At 44.1% G+C, this 21,746-nt stretch overlaps 1 non-coding gene across 1 annotated transcript; it reads left to right on the top strand.

Moving 5' to 3' along the window:
* Nucleotides 1–21,416: 21,416 nt before the first annotated feature.
* TRNAP-CGG (transfer RNA proline (anticodon CGG)) lies at nucleotides 21,417–21,489 on the top strand. The gene has a single exon. It is a non-coding gene; the product is annotated as a tRNA-Pro (tRNA).
* The last annotated feature ends 257 nt before the right edge of the window (nucleotides 21,490–21,746 follow it).

A 21,746-nucleotide genomic window follows, 5' to 3' on the forward strand; every position in this document is an offset into this window, starting at 1 on the left:
TTTCACTCTGCCATCTTAATAGCGACAGCCTTTTTTTTTTCTCCTTTTCTCCTTCCTCGTTTGTCTACCTCTTCTCTTCTTTCTCGGTCTTGCGTGTTTGTGTACTCGTTATTATTTCATTACTTTCTTTTCTTTGGCGTTGTCGTTGGAACCTGTTGCAACGTCCTTACCGGATAAATTATGTTGACGTCAAGACATACTGCGACGTCTCGCTGACACAACTCGCGGAATCTTGCGGATACAACTCGCACACGTGAGATATTCATCATGAGTTTAGAAAGTATTTCGCGTTAAAATTATTCGGCTTTTACTTCTCCGAATTCGACGCAAGTTACCTTGCCTGGCTAGTAGGAGTCGGTTCTGACGACTATTGATAGGAATAGTTGTTTCGAAGATAAGGTTCGCTGGTATCGTTAGGAGAAAAGCAAGGTCCTGAGTTATTCATAGCTGCAGTCACCACATGAACCACATCTTTGCGTCCCTTACGGCCATGCAATTATTTACTCTTTCCCTCTCCACTGCCGGAAATGAAGTTCCCTTCTTATTTCCTCCTGTTAAAGGCGACCAGTGGGGCCGCCCATACGAGTCCCCTTCCCTTCAACCCCAAGCTGCGTTCAACTCCACATTTTTCTACCACGCCGTTGAGCCAGCGATCACCTGCTCTCCACAGTGATACTTAATACCATTTATATAATTATTGCCCTGATTTCGGATGGCATATTCATGTATTTATTTCTACTTAATCCCGGTCTTGCGTTCGAGTAAGTCGAATATACCTGAGAAAGGCACAGGCAAGCGCAACCCTAGCAAAGCAGCCACGATAAGATTTCTTGGGAAAACACCGCTCGAGTACTCTAGACAAAGCGCCAGCAGTCATGTGTGTACTACTTCACCGTACACAACAGTCACCGACTCTAGGCGGATGCTCCTAAGGCGCTGTTCCTAGCCTAAGAGCTGCTTCGACGTGTTACGCGTCAAATATTTAATTGCCAGTCTATTTCCCTCACTACAGTCAGATTTACAGTCACTACTCGACAAACGTAAATAAGCTTCTTGCTCAGCTTTCAATGAGCAGCTTCCTGTCCTCACTGTTTCTTGCTAGTGCGCTGTGCAGTAGCGTATTTCGTGCTGATCGGTGCGCATATAGACCATCGCACTCCGCGCACAATTTTTACCATAGGCCTGAGAGGAGAAGGGGAAACATTTAATAAATGATTTTACTACGTTTACAAAAACGAAATATCAGTAAAGTTTTCTAAGTACCCCCCAAAAAAAATAAACCTAGGAATAGCTTAGGATCCTAGGTGAGTACTTCCAAACTTAAGGTACAAGCTTTTTGTTTTTTTTTAGATGCCCATTTTCCCCAAAGTGATCATCTTCCTGGAATGCCGAAGCAAAGACGTTCGCACATTTTGCAGGCCTAATTGTCACGGTGCTGGTGACAAGCAATGCAGCGATCGTTCACATCACCGCCAAAAACCAAAACATCCTCCATCGGCGCGGTAGATGGAGCGCTCACTGAGCCTTTTATCGATGGAGACAGCCAGCTGTGAGAAGCGGAGAACGTCGCTGAAGGGCTTATGCGCGTCTCGCCGAGCCGTACTCTCGGCCTCTCTAGCATACGCTTGCAGGCATCAGCATTCAAATGGTAATGATACCAAAAATGATTTTCACACACGGCCCCCAAAGCCGCCTCAACTCGGCTCCTGCATGCCAGTCTCCACGACTTATTCCGCAGACATCCCGGTATTTAAATTGCTGTTGTGACTTTGTAAGATTTAGTCTTACCATGACCACACAATTAGTGACTGTATGGTGTGCTAATTGAGTAGTACAATAATGCTTTTTTGCTCTCGAAACTAATGACTTAATAATAATAATAGTAATGCTTTATTTCACTAACATCGAGTGAGTGCAAGTAAATGGCTTGCCAAAGCCTCATATGGCCTGAGAGGCAGAGCCTGACAGGTAGCTGAAACACGCACATATAAGCGAGCATGACTGAATATTTACACAAGGGAAAAGAATAAGATACGTATAATAACATTGATAACTTTAAACTTTGAAGAAGAAACATTTCATGCCATGTGAACCGGCAAAGCTACGCAGAAGTTTTGACGTCCTCTTTGAAGCTCGGGTGCTCTTGAAGCACAATAATTTAGCAAGCCATTAACACATGCGTCACCTGTCAGCGGCAGGCTTGGTACGCTTCAAGATTACAAAGACGATGATTCAACAAAAACGCGTTATATATGGAAAGTAAATGCAAGTCAGTGTCATCACTTTTTTTAGCGGTGAACAGTGATTTAATTTGATTGCGTATCTATGCGACTTGGTAATAAGTTAAAACTCGATTTAACGAAGTTGAGGGGAGCCGTGAATTATTTCGTTAAATCGAGAACTTCGTTAAATTGAATGAGGCATTTCTTGGGCACATAATTCAGTACATTCGATTACAGTAAAACCTCGTTAAAACGTACCCGCTTAAACAGTACTTTAGTTTTAAAAGTGTTAAAGTCAAGTCCGCGACTGAGCACCCATTGAACATAATGCATTTTGCATCCGCATAAACCGTACCAGCTTATCGCGGTCGTATCGGTTAGCACGTACCATTTTCACTTTTCGTCGCACTTGCGCGTGACGAATTCACGCCGGTAGCACCGACCCAAAGGACGGTTCGGCTAGCGGCGCAACAATCTTCCCTAAATACCGCCGACGGGACGGCAAGCCACACAGCTAATGACAAATTGGCGCCAAAGTTGGTAATCATACAACTAGCGCAATCTTTGGGGGTCCGTATGGTCATCGTCATGACCCCCCGCGCTACTTTCGAGTGGGTAGCGCCAACACCACGACCGGCGCCGCTAGCGCGTATGAAAAGAAACAACAAAAATTCTTACTCGACAAGAAAGGCCCGAGGGGACTACAAATTTATTTTCTGCCAAAGTCGGTGAACTTTGTAAATTTTGGGGTGCTGTCTACAAAATAGACCAAAAATTAACACTTTTTCACCTTTATTTCTCGAAAAAAGGTTCGTTAAATCGGGACAGATCACGGAATCGGTTTCGTTATTTCGGGTTAGTCAAAGCATTGAACCCTATGGGCGTCTGAGGGGGAATTAGGATACCTTCGTTAAATCGAGATTTTCGTTAAATCGGGTTTCGTTAAATCGAGTTTTGACGTAGTCACTAATTTTATTTAGTTGCCCTTCGAAACTAATTATGAACGCGAGGTTTGAAAAGCAGTCAGACGGAGACGGGAAAATAGGGGGGAAGGGGGGGGGGGGGGGTGTAGGTTTCAGCTGAACCTATTGATACGAACGAAAGCTTCTTAAGCGTGGTTCTATATAGTTTAGCAATGTTGTACGCGGTTTGAATAAGGGTGAAGATCAAGCTTCGCCTTAACAATAGGCGCCATAGTGCCTTTAACACCGCCTTTTTCATTCCGCATTATTTTACCTTTTGTATTTAAGTTGCTTTTGGGACAATATCATTCTAACTTTTCGGTGAACACCGACACACAATTAGACCAAGGTCATTCGACCTGCTTAATATATAGTGGCCGGCTTGTTGGTTCATCATACTGGCGACTACAACGCAGTAGCATCACGAACAAGAACGGATCTTATGGTAAATCATTTTGCATCAGCAGCGCATAAAAGGACCAAGTACAGAAGAGAACACGGTGCCGCGATGTTTTAAAGAGCAAAAATATAGGTGGCGCCACATCTGGTCTTGGTCCTCTTTTTTGTTGTTGATGGCGCACAGCCTTGCGAGTCGCACAAATGTGCGCGCAACGGTCCACTTGAGCGCATATACCCAAAAATGTAGCACAGCTCCGCACCGCGGCGCCGCGAGCGCTTCGTCCCATCACTGTGAGGATGAGGGGCACTCCAACGCTTCCTTTCCCCCCTCTATTCCAGGTTGAGCATCGTCGTATTTCGTTTCTTGCGTCTAAATGATCAGAAATGGAGAACCATGTAAAGTGAAAGAAATGTGAAGAGAGGCATAAAGCGTCCCTTTTTTTGCTAAGCGCCGATGTATTTAAGTTGCTTTCGGGTTTATGTAAAGGTTTGCTCCCACTTCGTATCGACCATGTGCCCGGAATAAAGAATGAATTATAAGGGCGCATCGAGACGAGGAATTACGCTCCCTCTAACCCGCTCGGACGTCCCGCCTAAGAAGCGATGACAAACTGGCGAAGCAGTCCTAACTACCACTCTGCCCTATAGAGAGGTATCGCCGCCTATTTCCTTTTTATCTTCTTCGGCAAGCTGCCGAGCTCGTTTTTCGTCCCGGCTCCCCTGATTCGTGCCGAAGAAACCGAATTCCACGCCCGACCCTCTCGCTTCGTTAGGCACTACCCGGAGCCGATCTCCCGTTCTCTGCTGTGTACACACAGAACGGCACCGGGCCTCCGCTGCTCCGCTGGACTCATGAATACTGGACGCCGTCGGGGGCATTGAAATAGCTCCTGCGGTCCGCACATTCGGAGTGCACTTAACTTCGCCATTCAGGCTGCACTCCCAGTACAGAGAGTGCTCGGCTTGTTTCACCTTTCTTTTCCTTAAGCTTAGTTCTGAGACAACCATCGCTGATGCGTCGTTATCGGTGTTCTCGCTCAAAGACGGTCTGCGAATAGCATACTGAACAGCTGTGTCCATAGTGCGCACGTTTATGCATGCTTATTTTTTTCGTAGCCTCAGTTCCCACGAAAGCTTAGAGAATATTAAGAAGTACTACCATCAGCGGAACTCGTGGGTCCGGCAGTTCTCGTCAAGGCGACCCAGGGTCGAAGGAAACGCTGAGAAAAGAAAGACGTGCAAGACGGGCTAGGATTGAAGCCGTAGCACATTGGTTGAACATTTTGACGGAGACAAGTCCGCTATCTGATATTCTACGATGCGACAACTTCCCGCGGCTACGCAATGAAAGCTAGAGCCGAAACGCGTCGTTTGACTGAGCAGCAGAAGGTAGTTCGTCCAGACAGTTCGCAAATCCTCCTCTAGAATAGACAGTCGCTGCAAAATTATTAACGTTATTTCTGCATCATTATAAATCTACTATACTAACCAGCTTGCTGTGCGCTTGCTGTGCGCGCACCAAATAAATGTATACCCTCATCACCACCGACAAATCCAGGCTGGCTACAGAGCCCTCCGACTCCCTGCGGACACGTAGGCTCAGCGGCACGCATGGACCAGCCTATCTGCCCATCGGCACCTCCTGGCGCACCTAGAAGAGACCGGCCTAAACACAGTGCTCTAGGCCGTGCTATAGGACGGCTACTGAGGCATCGATGACGTGACCCCTTCCTTCTCCCTCCCCCCCCCCCCCACCTTTCATCCTCTTACCCCACCCTCTTGTCTTTAAGAGTGATGCCACTGAATGTGGCCAATATAAATCGCGACCAGTATCCCTTCCCCAAAATATCCCAAAGTAACAACAACGATAACAACACTGAGAGAAAAGCCCCACCCTGTTGCCTTGTCTGCATATCCGTGGATAGCTGTACCCAGTAGGTGCTTCGACGAGCAAGGTCAAAAGCAGCATTGGGCTTTGCCCATGCTTATATTATGCAGGCAACAAAATAATTATCTCGCACATCGGTAGGCAGCAGTAATGAGGCCTTCCTAGCGTTTGGGCGGAACGACAACAGCGGCTGAAGCGAATGCCGCGAAATAACTGTAAGGGAAAAATAAAATTCACGCGTGAAGCGGCAGGGCACATGCGTGAGAGTTCATGCGAGAATTTGCTTCTCAACAGCAGCTCTTCGCAAACAGACACAGCATTGCGAATATAAATCCCAGGAATCGACAGTTCCAGCACTGGCTTCGCCATTGGAGGCCAACCTCTGCCATTCCCTCATCCGGTTATTCGGAAATCTTTCACTAATTTGCTCACTTGATTTCAACTATTTATTTCTCTCGTCAACTATGAGAGCAAGGCCGCAAGAATTAAATAAGCTATTTGGAGCACAATTCGATGTGCTGACGCGGTTCAAACCATGCGGTAGTAGGTCCAACTCTCGATTTTTGCACAGAGCAGTTTGGAGCATACTTAGCGCCTGCTTGAACCTTTTCTGATATGTAAGTACCCTAGGGGTTTTGTAGCTAAGGCCAGCGACGGGGCGGCTTTTTGCCGCATTCGTGGAAGCATCGAATTTCGGAGGGGTCGGAAGCGTTCACCTTGCCTTCAACAGATTCTTAATGTTAATGATGCACAGCAAAGCCCATAGTATATCGTTCTGGGGTCATGGTCCGGAGTTCAAGTATAAACAGTAACATAACACTAGCGCTTTCAGAATATTTGGTGAGGCTGCTCATCACCGCTGTGGACCTGTAAGTTGGCAGCTTTTAAAATGATGCAGTAATTTTTTTTCACGCCTTCTGTCTTATCATTGTCCGCCTGATTATACTAACTCGAGGGCGAAGTTCTCTCTCATTTTTTTTTCGAATTAACCCAATCCTGTGCCAGCTGCATCCACTTGATCCCTTCGAACATAACCTCATTCACCCATCTAACTTTCTGCCGACCCCTGCTACGCTTTCCTTCCTTCCTTGGAATCTAATTTGTTACCATAAGCGACCACTGATTGTCATCTCTTCGCACTACATGATCTGCCCACGCCCATTTCTTATTATTGATTTCAACTAGAATGCCATCAACTCGAATTATTTCTCTGACGCACTCTGCACGCTTCTTATCCCTCAATGGAAACCCGATACAATTTTCTGTTCCATAGCCCTCTGCGTTGTCCTGAACTTAAGTTGAACCCTCTTCGTTAGCCTCCACATTGTGAGTACAGGTAAGATGCAACTGTTCTATACTTTGGTTTGGTTTGGTTTGGTTTGTGGGGTTTAACGTCCCAAAGCGACTCAGACTATGAGAGACGTCGTAATGGAGGACTCCGGATATTTCGACCAACTGGGGTTCTTTAACGTGCACTGACAACGCGCAGCACACGGGCGCCTTGCTTTTCGCCTCCATCGAAAAGCGGCCTCTTGAGCGATACCCGTAAGCTGCAAGTCATAATCTGCGAGTACTTGCCAAATGCGCCATATCTGTAGACATGGTCCGGAGTTCAAGCATGAAGAGTATCAGTATTTCTATTAATACCAGTATTTTTTTCCTTAAGCCTCAGAAGTGTCTCTATGCAGCACATTCACAGAAACCGACCAGCACTTGTTAGTGAAGCAGTTCACTTGGGTTGGTGCTTGTTGTCTACAGCAAGAGAAAACTGTTATTTTTTTAAATATTTGAGATATTGTATTATCGCGTAGTCATCATGGCAGTCCAGGCGTCAGGGAATGCAGCGAATCTTTCTGAAAAAAAGAAGGGAGCGATGGAGCTTCGGCGATAGCAGGAAACATAATTGGAGGTCTGCGAATCGGACAGAAAGGCATGCCGCTCTCGGCTGCGGTCAATAGAAAAAATGCAAAGAACCTTCCAGGTAAGGGAGCCCATAGGCAACTAGAACAAATCTGCAATAACTAGAAAGCAGCTGTGCTTGGGCGCAATCATTACAGACAAATTTGTTTTCATCTCGTATTTAAACGTGATATATTCCTGAAAAAATTACAAAGCTTCGCGATAGTGTCGATCTTCTGCACTGCACGTTGTTTCAGTCTTTGTCTTTCGATTGCGAGTTTTGGATTTCAAAAATGACTTCCTAGAGTGAGAAGAGCTGGATACCGTGACAAAATGCTTGCCCGATATGGCGGCTTGTTCTTCCATACTTGTCTGTACAGAGGTGGAATCACAGGCAGAAAATGGCCGTCATTTATTTTCTCTACCTGGCACCACATTTTTGCTGGTCCTGTTTTCATGTTTATGAATGAGACATAGCTGTGTCCTGACTCTATTTTGTCATTATTCTGTTTGACGTAAGGTTGTATTGCCCTACGATATATATGTATTATTCGACTGCGGTAGAATTGGGTTCCAAACGTAGGTAACGACAAATGAACTTGTAACGAACCCCTGTGCAAAGCAATGGAGTTTCAATTATTAATTTGTTTACTTTATTTTTTTATATTCAAAGCAATAAAAATGCTGCCCGTATTGCAAGACAAAACCAGCAAATCGGCTCCTGACTGGAACTGCCTGGCGCTGTGGAAGCGGTAGCATTTACACCAGAACTACAGCTCACAAAAAAAAACACACCATTTAACACTGCAAACTTGCACACCAAACCTGAAAGCCCAAACTATACCCGAATATAACGTAATTTACGGTATGCTCACTTCACACGAGGTTTAACCTTAGCCGAACGGAAATCAGAGAAACCCCCCAAGAGGAGTAACATACTCTCCGCAAAATGTGGGACAGAAAAGTTAAATATGTAGAAAGTGACAGGAAAAGGAGACTGCCAATTTCTCCCTGTCAAGTCTAACCGGAGGTGCAATCTACGGGAAGCGTGGGACAAGGTGGTAGGCTGACTTCTCCGATGGTTCTTAAGGGTCCAAACACCCGGCCTCAGCTCAACCACAAGTCCATTTTCCCCGTACACAATCAACGGCACGCACGCCTAGACGTGCGTGAGGCCGAATTTGCGTGAGCTGAGGAACTCTTGGTGGCACAGCTCATCAACATTTGCCTCTTGCAGATGCGTTCAAACGAACAGCGCTCTCCAGAATTTGTAATTGCGAAACGACCACGAGACAAATGGATTAAAATAGGAAGAAAAAAAGGATACGGCAAAAGCTTATACGAATCGGAGATAGAGACGAACAGAGCAGCACCTGTTTTCTTTTCTTTCCAAATTTCAATGTATCCACTGAGTTGCGAGCACCCACAGGCGCGCGCTAATCAGGTTCTCCCGTGTGTCTGAGTCTGGCCGCCTATTCACACAGCCGTGAATTCCTACAAAGTAGTTCAAGCCCCTGGTCTCCTGCGAGGTACCGTCTCGTGGTTCCTAAATTCTATTTAGCCTAATTCTTTTACCGACATCAATCGGGAGCTAGACAAATTCAGTTTTGTTTTAAGGCCCGAAAGAATGGACGAAATGAGTGGAGCCGATTTTTTTAGGCCTGGCGCCGAACACTCAAACACAAAGCAATGATTCGGCTCACATGTATGAATTCTATTTCCTATCGACGTCTCAATAGCTCATAGAAACAGTTCAAGGCGACTCAGGCTCGATTAGCTCACCTCAGTACCAATCTATTTTTTTACGCTTCCTCGGCATTTATTGGTGTATATTGTCATATTCCGCACATTCTCTGCATTCGCATGCATATGTATACCATATGTATACCATGCATTTACATATGTATGCATATGTAAATGTGTTAAACATTGCTTCATCTCCTCTATTCGCCAGTGATGAAAAACCACACTGCAACAAAACATAATTCGCTTACATCGAAAACGTGTAATTGCCTTAACCTTACACTTATACGTTCAAATAAATTACCCAGCATGATGCTACTATACACATTGTAACTTATTGCCAGAAACAAATAAACAATCAACATGTAGTGTTACTTTGACATCCACTCTTCTGCAGTTTTTACACTTACTCAAGTTACCAGGAATATTCGTTCGATATAAACACCTGGCATTAACTATTCGTGAATACTTCTATGATATTCATGGTTTCTACTCCTTGTTCTATTAGTGCTCTAAAAAAAATGAAATGGCTTTTATTATTCACAGGTGCTTTTCAAAGCACGGTATTGATATTATTTATTGTATAGCATTTGGTAAGTACATCCCATCACCCACTAAATGTTTTTGAGCAATAAACCCCCACAGTACATCGCCTGCAGAACTTCCTCCGGCATATGTGTTTCAATAAATATTACGTTCCTTGCATTTAATGAAATCAGCCTGTTATGTATGTCGCTGCGCGCCTCGGGAGACTTAGGTCGGCGTTCAGGATTGCCTCCGCCGGTGCACCACCTCTCTTCCCAGCTCGCCGGCTAATCATCATAATCCGCGGCAAACCAGTCGTGATCGGCCTCTGATGTCATCGAAACCAACGGACGCTAACAGAACTCATGGACCCAAACTTCAGCGACGGGAAGCTAGCTAGTGCAGATAAAAAGCCCAACGCCTGTCTACAGCGCGATTCATTGTTGTAGGCGCTGATGCGTAGATATTTATGCCCATTTTATGCTTTGTTTTGTATCGAAGACTTTCCGAAAGAAACATACCCCGCAAGGTCTGCGCAGCTGGACCGACTTCGCACTCCAATCACACGGCTGATGGCATCGCATCATGTGATCAACGTCTGTCATCGACCCAAACGCAGTGCTCGAAGAGGCGCTGCTTAAGATAAAGCCGCAGCAAGAAGATGGTACCTCGCATTTTGTTCACCGCAGAGATCCAAATGTTCCAATCGAAGCACCAGTAGGTTGTCCTCAGACCCTCGCCGTGTAGCCTTCCCTCACTCGCACGCGGAGACTTGTGAGCTGCTAACAGCCTAATCTGAATATAGGGACTTAAGCGAGAACTGCTGGCGTATCCCCTTCACAATTATGCCCACATTCTTGCAAAACGCGGCATGACAGTCGATTTAGGTAACGTCCCTATAGTAGCCAACCGGTAATCCCGGGACCAATCACAAGTCCATCTAATCTGGCAAGACCAATTTCCTTCGACCTTGCAATTTTAGGCTGTACAAAGAAGGCTGTACACCGCACTGATCACAGCAGTCTTTTTAGCTGTTTGGTCCGAGCTTCTCCTATCTGACCTGAAAGTATGCGGGAATATTGCTGACCCTATAGTGCAAGTTTAGCTGTGAAGTAAGGTTCAAATGCCACAGTCACTCGGCGCTTAAGTGACAGTGATAACATCATGGCTTCATTACTGTCAATTCAGTTAAATCCTTCATTTCCCATGCACACGTGCAGAGAGACGACGGATAAACGTCACAAATGGCGTGCCTTTTCGAAGCATTACAGGGCAGCAGGTGGCGCACAAATTAACTAATATAAGATAGCAAAAAAGATCAAGGGATGAAAACATTCCATAATAAGTTGAAAACAACAGCAAAGACAAAAACAGAAATACATAAAACGTAAAACATAAAAAAAGACGTCTGATGCATGAAACAATATAAAATGTGGCCCATATGCTATGCATATCTTGATTATAGCTCTCCTGTTATTATTTGCTTATATTCTCTAAACTCATGTGGACGCTGGTGCACCGGTGATCAGGACTGAATATCAAAATTATAGGAGGACTGAAGAATGATAAAGTGTCTTCTTTAAACATATTCCAAAGCTTCTTGAAGTAGTGGGTTCTTAATTTTGAGGTTGTTATTCTACAAAGATCCATGGCAAAACCACTGGCGTGCGTGGGAGTCAGTGTAGTCCTCTACATGGCCGCACTGTGCCGGCGTCCAGGGCGTCGCCACGAACAGCGCCGCCAGGTGTCGCGAAGAGGTGAAAGGTGGTAAAACCCCTCTATCAAAGGCAGGCACGGGGTCTTGTGGGAAAAAGCGCCAAAGTGTGATGCATTGCCGTGTCTCCCTGGCAGAGTTGGCGCGCTCACGCCTGCCCCCTCTACGCCAGGTTGACGGCCGCCGATAGCGACAACGTGCGCATGAATATATATAGCGAGCCACGGCGTCGCTCGGTCGAGGCGAGATAAGGACCAGCGGCGGGGCAGTTCGGAAGCGTGCCTTATCTCGTCGCCGAACCAATCCCCGTAATTAGGTCTCTGCTCAAATTTTTCTCTTTTTTTTTTAATTGATGGCATACAGCTCAGCGGCAAGTGCTCAAGTCTATCTGCGCCCAGCCACTGTCTACGGTCCCCCAAGGGACCACGGCAAAGGACCTGAGCTTCACGCGCAAGATCGACAGGATGTCCCAGGAGCTCCTGCTTCGTAATTAAAGAAGATGTGGCTAGCACCGGCTTCAGCGAATTGCGCCCATTACATTCAGCTCGTCACGTCAGGACTCGAAAGGGTCTCTTATGCTCTGTTTCAACGTTCCCCTATTTTGCAAGCATAATCCACTTGTACGTCACGTATGCAAACACACATGCCAACAGCAAAGACTCCTATTTGCGTTGCACCTGCCGCTATGGCTTAGTGGTTACTGCGCTCGACTCCCTGAACTCAAGGATGTGGAGATCGAACCCCGGCCATGGCGGCTGCTTTTGGATGGAGACGAAAAGCAAGGCACCCGTGTGCTGTGCGATGTCAGTGATCGTTAAAAACTTCGAGAGGTAGAAATTTCCGGAGCCCCCTACTACGGCATCCCTCATAGCCTGAGTCGCTTTAGCAAGTTAAACTCTACAAACGAAACCAAATTATTTGCGTTGTTTCGGTTAAACAGGCGACTGTACCATGATTAACACTCCACTAATTTTTACCATCTGGCGTTCTTTAAAAAGTTGCACTGTTACGCGCACGAACGCAAAAGTATCCCGTGTGCTTCATGATGTCAGTGTACAGTTAAGCACACCAGTGCAGAGTTATCCCTATGCTTCACACTCTTAATTCAAATAAGCGTATGAGGGAGTGGAAAGGGAGTGGAAAGGGAGTGGAAAGGGAGTAACTTATCGTCTAGCGCACTCCTTATTCAAGCAAGGGCAAGCTACTCGACCCCTAAGGTAGGTTTTTATCCTTAGAAGGAAGGAAGCCAATGCTCCCTTAAAAATATGCGAAATTCTATCAATTACGGATATTTTTTAAAAATTTTCTATATCTTCTAAATAATAACGTCAGAATTTCTGTTGCAACGTTTAAAAGTCTCCTTTTGTTGCTAAGTACCATAAATAAATATTATTTAGGAAGAAAATATGCTTCTGTTGCCAAAGTATAACCTTCATTATAGTCAACAGTGAAAATCTACCCCAGGGGGTGCGCTAGAGGACATCCTACCGCCTTTTACTCCATATATGCTCATTCGTGTTTAGAGTGAACAACAGCGTCACTCATGGCGAATTCACCACATAGGAACCTAAAGCTCCCAAATTTGCACTTCGTTTTATTTATTTATTTTCCTTTTTATTTATTTATTTATTTATTTATTTATTTATTTATTTATTTATTTATTTATTTATTTATTTATTTATTTATTTATTTATTTATTTATTGTGCTAACAACTCCGCATGATCTAGGAAGGTACAAAATTCGTGGCACGACATAAAGAAGCTATCAATATGGAAGTCTGTTGCAGAGAAACTTGGCATATGTTGTCCGTATCGATAGCGACACCGATGGAAGTGCTCAAGAATACCACGCCAGCGTGCGATAGCGTGTGACGATGCAGGTGAATTGCATGCGTGCGTGTTTCCGAAGACACTGCGCCCGAGGATTGATGTGACGCCCAGTTGCTTGGCATACATGCGGCGCCTCTGCCGTGGAAGTGGACGGACTGCGGCTACTACCAACGTTGTTGCATGCACAGAGCCAGTGCACACGAAGGGCATGCGTGCTGGTTCACGCCGAATAAAGCGAAAAATGAAGCAGCGAATAAGGAAAGGAAGAAAGAGGGAGAGAGAATAAGAAAGGAAGGAAACGAAAAAATTGAATAATGAAATTGGAAACATGGAAAGTAAATGAGAAATCGTACAAATGGAAAGGTATAGAGAGAAAGGAGTTATACATGCAGAGGAAGAAATAAAGGAAGAATGAAGCAAGAACTACAGGAATAAATAACGATATAATGAAAGAATGAATGAATGAATAAATGAATGATTGAATGAATGAATGAATGAATGAATGAATGAATGAATGAATGAATGAATGAATGAATGAATGAATGAATGAATGAAATTCAACTCCTGGTTAAGAGACGGGTTCACTAAATTTCCTTATAGAAATATAAATGTCGTGGCATTGCACCCTCTGGTTTTCAGCGAAATTCTCACGACGCTTTGAAACTCGCTAGGCAGCCCGCGCTTCCCTACGTGGTGCCAAAGTGACAACATGGCGCCGGTAGGGACGTCGTCAAATAGCGTATATTTATTTCTGGCTGCCATCCTTCCACCTTTCTGCTTGTCTCCCGCCTAACATACATATTAACATCATTTACCTGGGAGCTCTTTTTCACCTGAGCTGGAGTCTCCCCATTTTACCCCTTTTGTGGCGCTCATCAGACAACCTATTCACATGTACCGGAGCTGTTTTCCAGTGGCCCTCCCCATCTACTTGAAGAACTCTCCCAAGGCCGAAGGGGCTGCATGGCTTCCTCAACCATTCGCGTTGACCACTTCGCTTGTTTGGCTTCCCACGTTAAATCAATGATCGAAGCTGGGAGACTGGACATGTCAGACTAATCGAATAACTTAACTTTTCTTTTCCGAGGAATGCCACATTAAAGAGAGTTGGCTTTTTAAATCAATGATTTTTTTCTTGCCCAATTCTGCTAGTCTCCAGTGCGTAGGTACCACACTTTACCATGTTTTGATGATAACCTAGCATCTTTTTTTTTTAAAGCATTTTACACCGCCCCTGTAATTCACTTCACCAGTGAGAGTATTTACAAAGACGGGTTATCTTCCACCATATGAAATTGTACCAAGCTACCTGGATATAGTGCAACCTATGCTTCCGTTTCCGCGATCCGCGGCGCGTTCGCTTGTTATATATTTTGTGCTCTGGCACATAAAAGATGTGCCGTTGATCCCAATGTATCCTCGCGGCGGTTGCTAAATACGTGACGGAAAATGAAGGTTGGTATATGCGTATAGGAAACACCAGCACGGACCAACTGCGAGTAAAGGTCTCCAGGGACATGAGGTCAATAAAGAGCATCACTTATTGAGACGACATGCTTGAAATTGTGAGCCATAAGCGTCGCTTGGCATCAACGCACAAAGAGAGAAAAAGCTATTCTAGGCCAAACAAGTGTACGAAAAGGGAAAGGGCCTACAATAATAATAATAATAACAACAACAATAATAATAATAATAATAATAATAATAATAATAATAATAATAATAATAATAATAATAATAATAATAATAATAATAATAATAATAATAATAACGTTTATTGCCACTTTGTAGATGATACAATATGGTTCAGGCTCGTCAAAGCCAACAAGAGGCTTGAGCGACCGGGCCCGGCAGTTACGGCCAAGACTACAAAAAAGGCAATAGATACAGCAACGCTTATCGTTACACCCAAGCGAGAGCAAACAAAAAAAAAAAGTGGAAAAAACTGGTTAACAGCATGAGTATTGAGAAATTCAACTCTAAACCCAGAGTAGACGTCAATATAAAAATAAATGAATTAACCAATATATTTTTAAGCATAACTTCACTCTGACAAAAGAATACAGAGATCAACCGAGGGCTTTCAGATGCATCTTTAGGTTACGCATAGAAGTTACCGCAAAAATTTGATCCGGTAACTCATTAAAGATTTCAGGTACATAAGCACAGCGCCTTGCTTTCCCGTATCTAGTTACACTCCGCGGTATATAATAACGTAATGTTTTCCTTAACTTCCATTCAGGAGTATTAATCATTAAAAAGTCAGAATTCCAAAAATGCCAGTGAACAACTGCCTGCACAAAAAGAGAATGAATTGACGGAAGGCCTAGGAACTGAAAGACGTCCGTGCAGGATGGTATGCGACAATTGTACGCAATGCTCTTCAACATGTTTTTAATATACTATCAATACGGCAATGGCAGCGTGAAGGACATGGCCCAAATGTAGTTATGCCGTATCTGAGAACACTGTACGCGAGTGCATGAATTAAATTTTTTTTTACTGACATCGGTGCCAAAGACTTCACATTGAAGAGTAACCATGTAACTTTCCGCAGCTTAACACACAGGTATGCCAAGTGGTCATGCCAATATAAGCTGCTGTCAAAAACAACACCGAGATATTTGATCGAGTTAACATATTCTATTGGCTTGCAACAACAAGGGAGGGAATCATGATCATGCAAGAATACTTGTCTATCTATAAGTAGTGTCTTCAAAGGATTTCTGAAACATATCATTTTCGTTTTGTTTATGCATGTTCACCGAGATTCCATTATCGAAAAACCATTTCATGACATAATGTTTTCCTGCAACACATTCCCTGCCGTCTTGTAGTTTATATGCTTCGTGAGCAGAACTGTGTCGTCAGCGTACTGAAAAATCAAGCACTTGGATTTTACTGAGCTCAGATCATTTGTAAATATATTAAAGAGCAATGGAGATAGAATGGATCCCTGTGGTACACCCGCTTTTACAGGGAGCTTTCCACTGTGCTCCATTTGGCTATTAATTCTGACCACTTGTGAACGTCCGCATAAGAAATTCTTTAGAACAGCATAAAAAGGACCTCGAAAGCCCAGATGGTACATTTTTTTTTTATAATAAAATAGTATGATTAACCGTATCAAAATCTTTCTTAACGTCTAGGAAAAGAGCACAGCCAAACGTGCTTACATTAAAAGCAGCGTACAACTCATCAGCAAATTCCTCAAGCAATAATGTAGTACCTCTTCCCTTAATGAACCCATATTGACGGTTTGAAATGGCATCAAATTTGTCTAAGGAGGAAGTCAATACATTGAAATAGGAATTTCTCTAGTATCTGTGATAAAATCGGCAGGATAGAAATCCTGCCTAAATAATAATAATAATAGTAATAATGAGTGAACATTGTGAGGATGCTTATGCATCGCCTTAAGAATGGATACAATAGCGCATTTAACATCGCCTTCTTTATTCCGCCAAATTGTATAAGGTTTTATTTAAGTTGGTTTTGGGGAACAGGAAGGCGAAGTATGTGTCTACTTCCCGGTGGACGCCTACGGTTGCAATCAACGGCATACATGTGTCGTCAGTTTCAATGCCTACTGCAAACTATCCTGCAATTTGACTAGCGATGGATATTAAATGGATAGCGAAATTGTATGATACCACCCTGGGAGCTGCACAGAGAACGGTTGCGTCAGTTTTGATACCAGTTTTGATTTGATATTTGCGTATTTGTTTTCGACGCCACCATACGAGCGCCGACGGCCAGGTTCCGGGCGAACAAGCTACGTAGTGTGTCACGTGATGCGGAAGATTTTCGGTTATCTGCTGTACTAGGATTCACTCTTTCTTTGCAATTATGGACAAACTAGTCCAAAAACTTTTTGCGGTTAGGAAATATTACGAAGTGCGCGGGCATAAGGTGACCATGCCGTACACCAAACAGCGTTAATTTGGAGGGATATTGGAGGATTCCTTGTCCCGATGTGGAGGTAGCCCAGCTGGTAGTGAGAGGAAACCATCTAAACGCATGCTTGAAATCCCTACGTGTACAGGGTTGGCTACCCATAATCAAATGACCATGCATCTTAAACCTGTCGGCTTACAATTTCAATTGACTTCCGCATTAGATCATCCAAGACCGGGCAAAAAGGCAATCGGCACTGCTGGCAATAAAGTACCAATCACCCAACATCATCCCCGTATTGTGCGATCACGGTGCTTACAAATCAATGATTAAATAATAAAATTGCAATAAATCTAAATATAGCGGGCAGGCAATAATCGCATGGCGACTGCCTTTTTCATATTCTGCATACCATCCCCCGCAAAGGAATATTATATGGACTAAGTATTAAAAGGAAAATTAAAAACAAAGTCGAAAGACAGCCTTACCCCACGCGCATTGCTTTTTTTTTTTGTTTTTTTTTTTGTTTTTTTTTTTTTTTTGCTTTTTTAGTTCGAGCAGACCATGAGCAAGTCTGTTTTCGTATGAACTGACCGCTTAATGGAATGACATTTCGCGGAGTCCATTACATCGCCGCATGCCTATTTATACGTATAGTAACAGAGCAGCACCATATGATCTTTATATGATCCTTACAACGGGGCATCCAATACTGATAATCCATATTTGTACCTGACATTAATGCGCAAAGTGCTTCTGCTCTCTTGCCGGCGTTGCTTCCCGCCGTTTTCGAGTGTTACGCCTAATAGGCTAAGCAGTGGTTTAGACTTGATATGTGGACTTGAGTTATGCTTTGAGCTATGCAGCAGTGCTTGAACATTCGCAGAGAGAGCAGGGACGTTATGCTCTGGACATGCTGGCAGGCGAATTTTTCTGCGCGTTCTAGCTCTAATGAGACGCTAGGAAGACAATGAATTTGTCCGCTTTCGGCAGTTCGCCGTGCTCTAGAGACAAAGGAGGCCACTTTCTAAAATCAAGTCCTTTACGGGCTAGAGAAGGCCACAGAAGAAACCCGGTACCAATTTCACTGCCTATTTTCGGATGGAAAAGGAAGTGATTCGACTGCAAATAAATTTTGCTTATTCCGAAGAAGGAAGACTGCACATTCGTATACCCACTCATTGTTGGCGTTATTGTAGGCCCCCATACACTCAAAGCAACCGTCATCATCAACGGTTCGGACCGAGCGGCGAGAAATAATGAATACGAATAAGCAGCAGAAAGTCAAGTAATCAAAGTTCGTTGAAGGTGAGAACTGAATGGAGTTGAGTTCAGAGACCTTTTAGCCAATTCTTAGTACACCGTTGTTTCACACTCGTGTACTATTCTTTCCTCTCTAAGCTTAGCTTGTGATTTTTGCCCAATGCCCCGCCGAGGTGGCGCTGTGGTTAGCACGCTGGACTGGCGTTTCCAAGTACGCGGGATCGAATCCCGGCCGCGGCGGCCGCTTTTCGATGGAGACGAAAAGCAAGGCACTCGTGTGCTGTGCGATGTCAGCGCACTTTAAAGGAAGCCCAGGAGATCCAAATTTCCGGAGCCCTCCACTACGACGTCTATCGTAGCCTGATTCGTTTTAGGATGTTAAACGCCGCAAATCATCTTACATTGTTCCTATTAACGACCCATTACTCCGGACCCTTACGATGCTAAGTTATTCGAGTTTATAACTGGCCACTCGGTGGCCGTGAGATATAGAGCATCTGGCTGGCATTCGGGACGTATTAGGTTTTATCCCCGTTGCTACAGGATACCGACAGGAAATACTGTACCCATTTTTCAATTAGTACAATATTTCCCTCGCCATGATGATACGATGAAATTCTTGGGGGAAAAGATCCTGTCCAAACAATTCCCTTGAACCAATGCCTTAAAACGCGATTTTTTTACCATCGCGGGCAAGGAATTTTCATTTGTTTTGCATTTTTCTTGCTCATTATAGCAGCTGTAGCCTCTTCTGTAGGCGCCATGACTGCACCGCCAGACACCATCACCTCTTAATACTACCACTACGATTGCGCTCTGTTTGAAACTACCCAATTATTTCCTGAAGCATCATCAGCAGTTATCTCCTATTTACATGGAATTAAATTATGATCCTTATTAATTTTTTCTGAATTATTTTGTGCTTTCCTGCAAAAAAAAAAAAATCTGATTTTTGTGTTTTTCTCAGATCCAGTGTTTTGATAGCCTCGCCTATGGCAAGACGCGGTAAATAAGATAACATGAGCTGATACTAGCTTTTCTAACGAAACCCCACTACAGCATCCATCAGCCTCAAACAACTATGCACCAATCTCTTGCCGTTCGTGTTTACTGGGATACGCGCCATTCCACTCCAACGGCACTACAGCTAACCAAAGTAGTGCGAAGGCCGAGCACGGGCCGAAACTCACACCGGTTCCGACTACTCACGCTGGCGACGACAAGCAGAGCCATCCATCCATACTCACTGCGCCGCGAACAGGGAAATCACAAACGCACCCTGGAGAGCAAACCCCCTGCAACTGCTGCCGGCGAAACAATGGTGGGAGCTGCAAACAGCGTGTGGCCTCAGAACGCCTCACTCAGCGTCGACCGGCTTCAAGGGCGCTGTGTTGGCAAACTCGCATGCTGTCTCAGTAGCTGCGGCACCTTGGAACGGGTAAACCCCGCTGCGCGTCACGAATGCAAGACTCCGAAATAGGGATCCAAGTGAGTCGATACACTCGCACAATTTCAACCAGAGCGAAAAAGGAGGCGGGAGAGAAACGTGAGTATAATGCCTTTTGGTGTGGGTTAGCAATGAAGCGACCAAATGGGACCAAGCTAACGAAACCTTCGCTGTAGGCTGAATAAAATCATTTGCAACATGAGTTCAATTTACCACTCTGCGTTAGTGCTAAAAACGATGGCTCTGGCAACGTTACCTAATCTACACAGATGTCTTCTCTTCAAAATGTTCAGAAACCAAGAAAAACAATATATTCTTACTGTTTAAGGATGCGGGATCGAATCCCGGCCACGGCGGCCGCTTTTCGATGGAGGCGAGAAGCAAGGCGCCCGTGTGCTGTGCGATGTCAGTGCACGTTAAAGATCCCCAGGTGGTCCGATTTTCCGGAGCCCTCCACTACGACGTCTCTTATAGCCTAAATCGCTTTGTGACGTTCAACCCAATAAACCAACCAATATAATCTTGCTATAACACTTGGCATGCATAACAGCAAATAGCCAATATTATCGAAAGCGCGGTGTCCTGAGTTCAGGTTCGTGCCTGGTAAGCGGACTAGCTATAAAGAGGAAATGTGCATAACTCTTCTTAAAATGCTAATTTTTTTTCAGGCAATGTCCAAGTACCAGAAAGATCGGCAACGTTTTTGCAATGGTATTATTTTTGCCACGTTTCTATAAAGTACTGGCATGCGTCAACATAGCCGTAACAAAGTTACTGTACCTAAGATTAATTTGTTCATGCTATATGATAACGTATTAAATGATCATGTTACTTAATGCGTATTTCAATAGTTGCGTAGTTATGCTACTTATTCCGTACCAGCGGAGGAGTTTTCTATATCATTCTTTTTTTCATACTAGTTGTCACATATATGCGGTGACGCTACGCCAGTTAAGCTGCACAAATGTAGCCTTTTCCTCATATCACATGAACAACACATGAAAAATACGTTTCTGACTATATAGTGACGCCGGGTATAAACCTTACAAAATATGCGAGTACATTGAACGTTAACGAGCGATCGTTTTAGAGAAACCGGTTCAGCGCCCTGACCTATTTTCCTCCTGAACTTCCTTTCACAAAGACTGGTTCCAACTGGCTAAAACGAAGTTTGGACGAACAGCAATATGATAGATGCCAATTGGCATTCGGTTGGTTCCAGTTGTCATTTTGCCAGTTGCGGGAGATCTTTCTCTACGGGATTCGGAACCAGGTTACGGCTGCCTGGCCCTCACTCGAATAGCTGATCGATGCTCTCGCACTAGGCATCACTCTGATATCGCCCGACGACCATCCAAGGGCCACCAGCAAGGCTCACGGCGGAGTCACGAAAGGAAGTGAACCCGACACCATGGTTCGCCCGTTAACAGGACGAGAAGCAACGCAGCGACTACTCTTGCGCGCTCCGCTGCTCGTTTATCTTATAAGCTATATATATATATATATATATATATATATATATATATATATATATATATATATATATATATATATATATATATATATATATATATAGGTTCGTGTACAGACAACATAAATACCCAAGAAAGTAGCAGGGGGGACAGCGGCCGATGTAGCTCAGTTGGAAGAGCACCGGACGCGGTATTCGAAGGTCGTGGGTTCGGTTCCCACCATCGGCACGTTGTTTTTCTTCTACTTTGTGTTTAATTACCTTTCCCCTAAACAGATTACATTACTAATTTCAGTGATTATCCAAGTAAACATTAAAAAAAAAAAGACATAAAGTACCATCCCCAACGCTTTCCTTGGCCTCGCCGACATGTTGGCTTCTTTCCTTCACATAAATATATATATATATATATATATATATATATATATACCCAAGCAGCACAAATCATGGCCCATTATTGATACTGTGTTGGCAATGCATTGGTCT

The sequence above is a fragment of the Amblyomma maculatum genome, chromosome 9 (genome assembly GCF_055883805.1).
Source record: "Amblyomma maculatum isolate TAMU_Amacu chromosome 9, ASM5588380v1, whole genome shotgun sequence".
In the NCBI taxonomy this organism is placed as follows: domain Eukaryota; kingdom Metazoa; phylum Arthropoda; class Arachnida; order Ixodida; family Ixodidae; genus Amblyomma; species Amblyomma maculatum.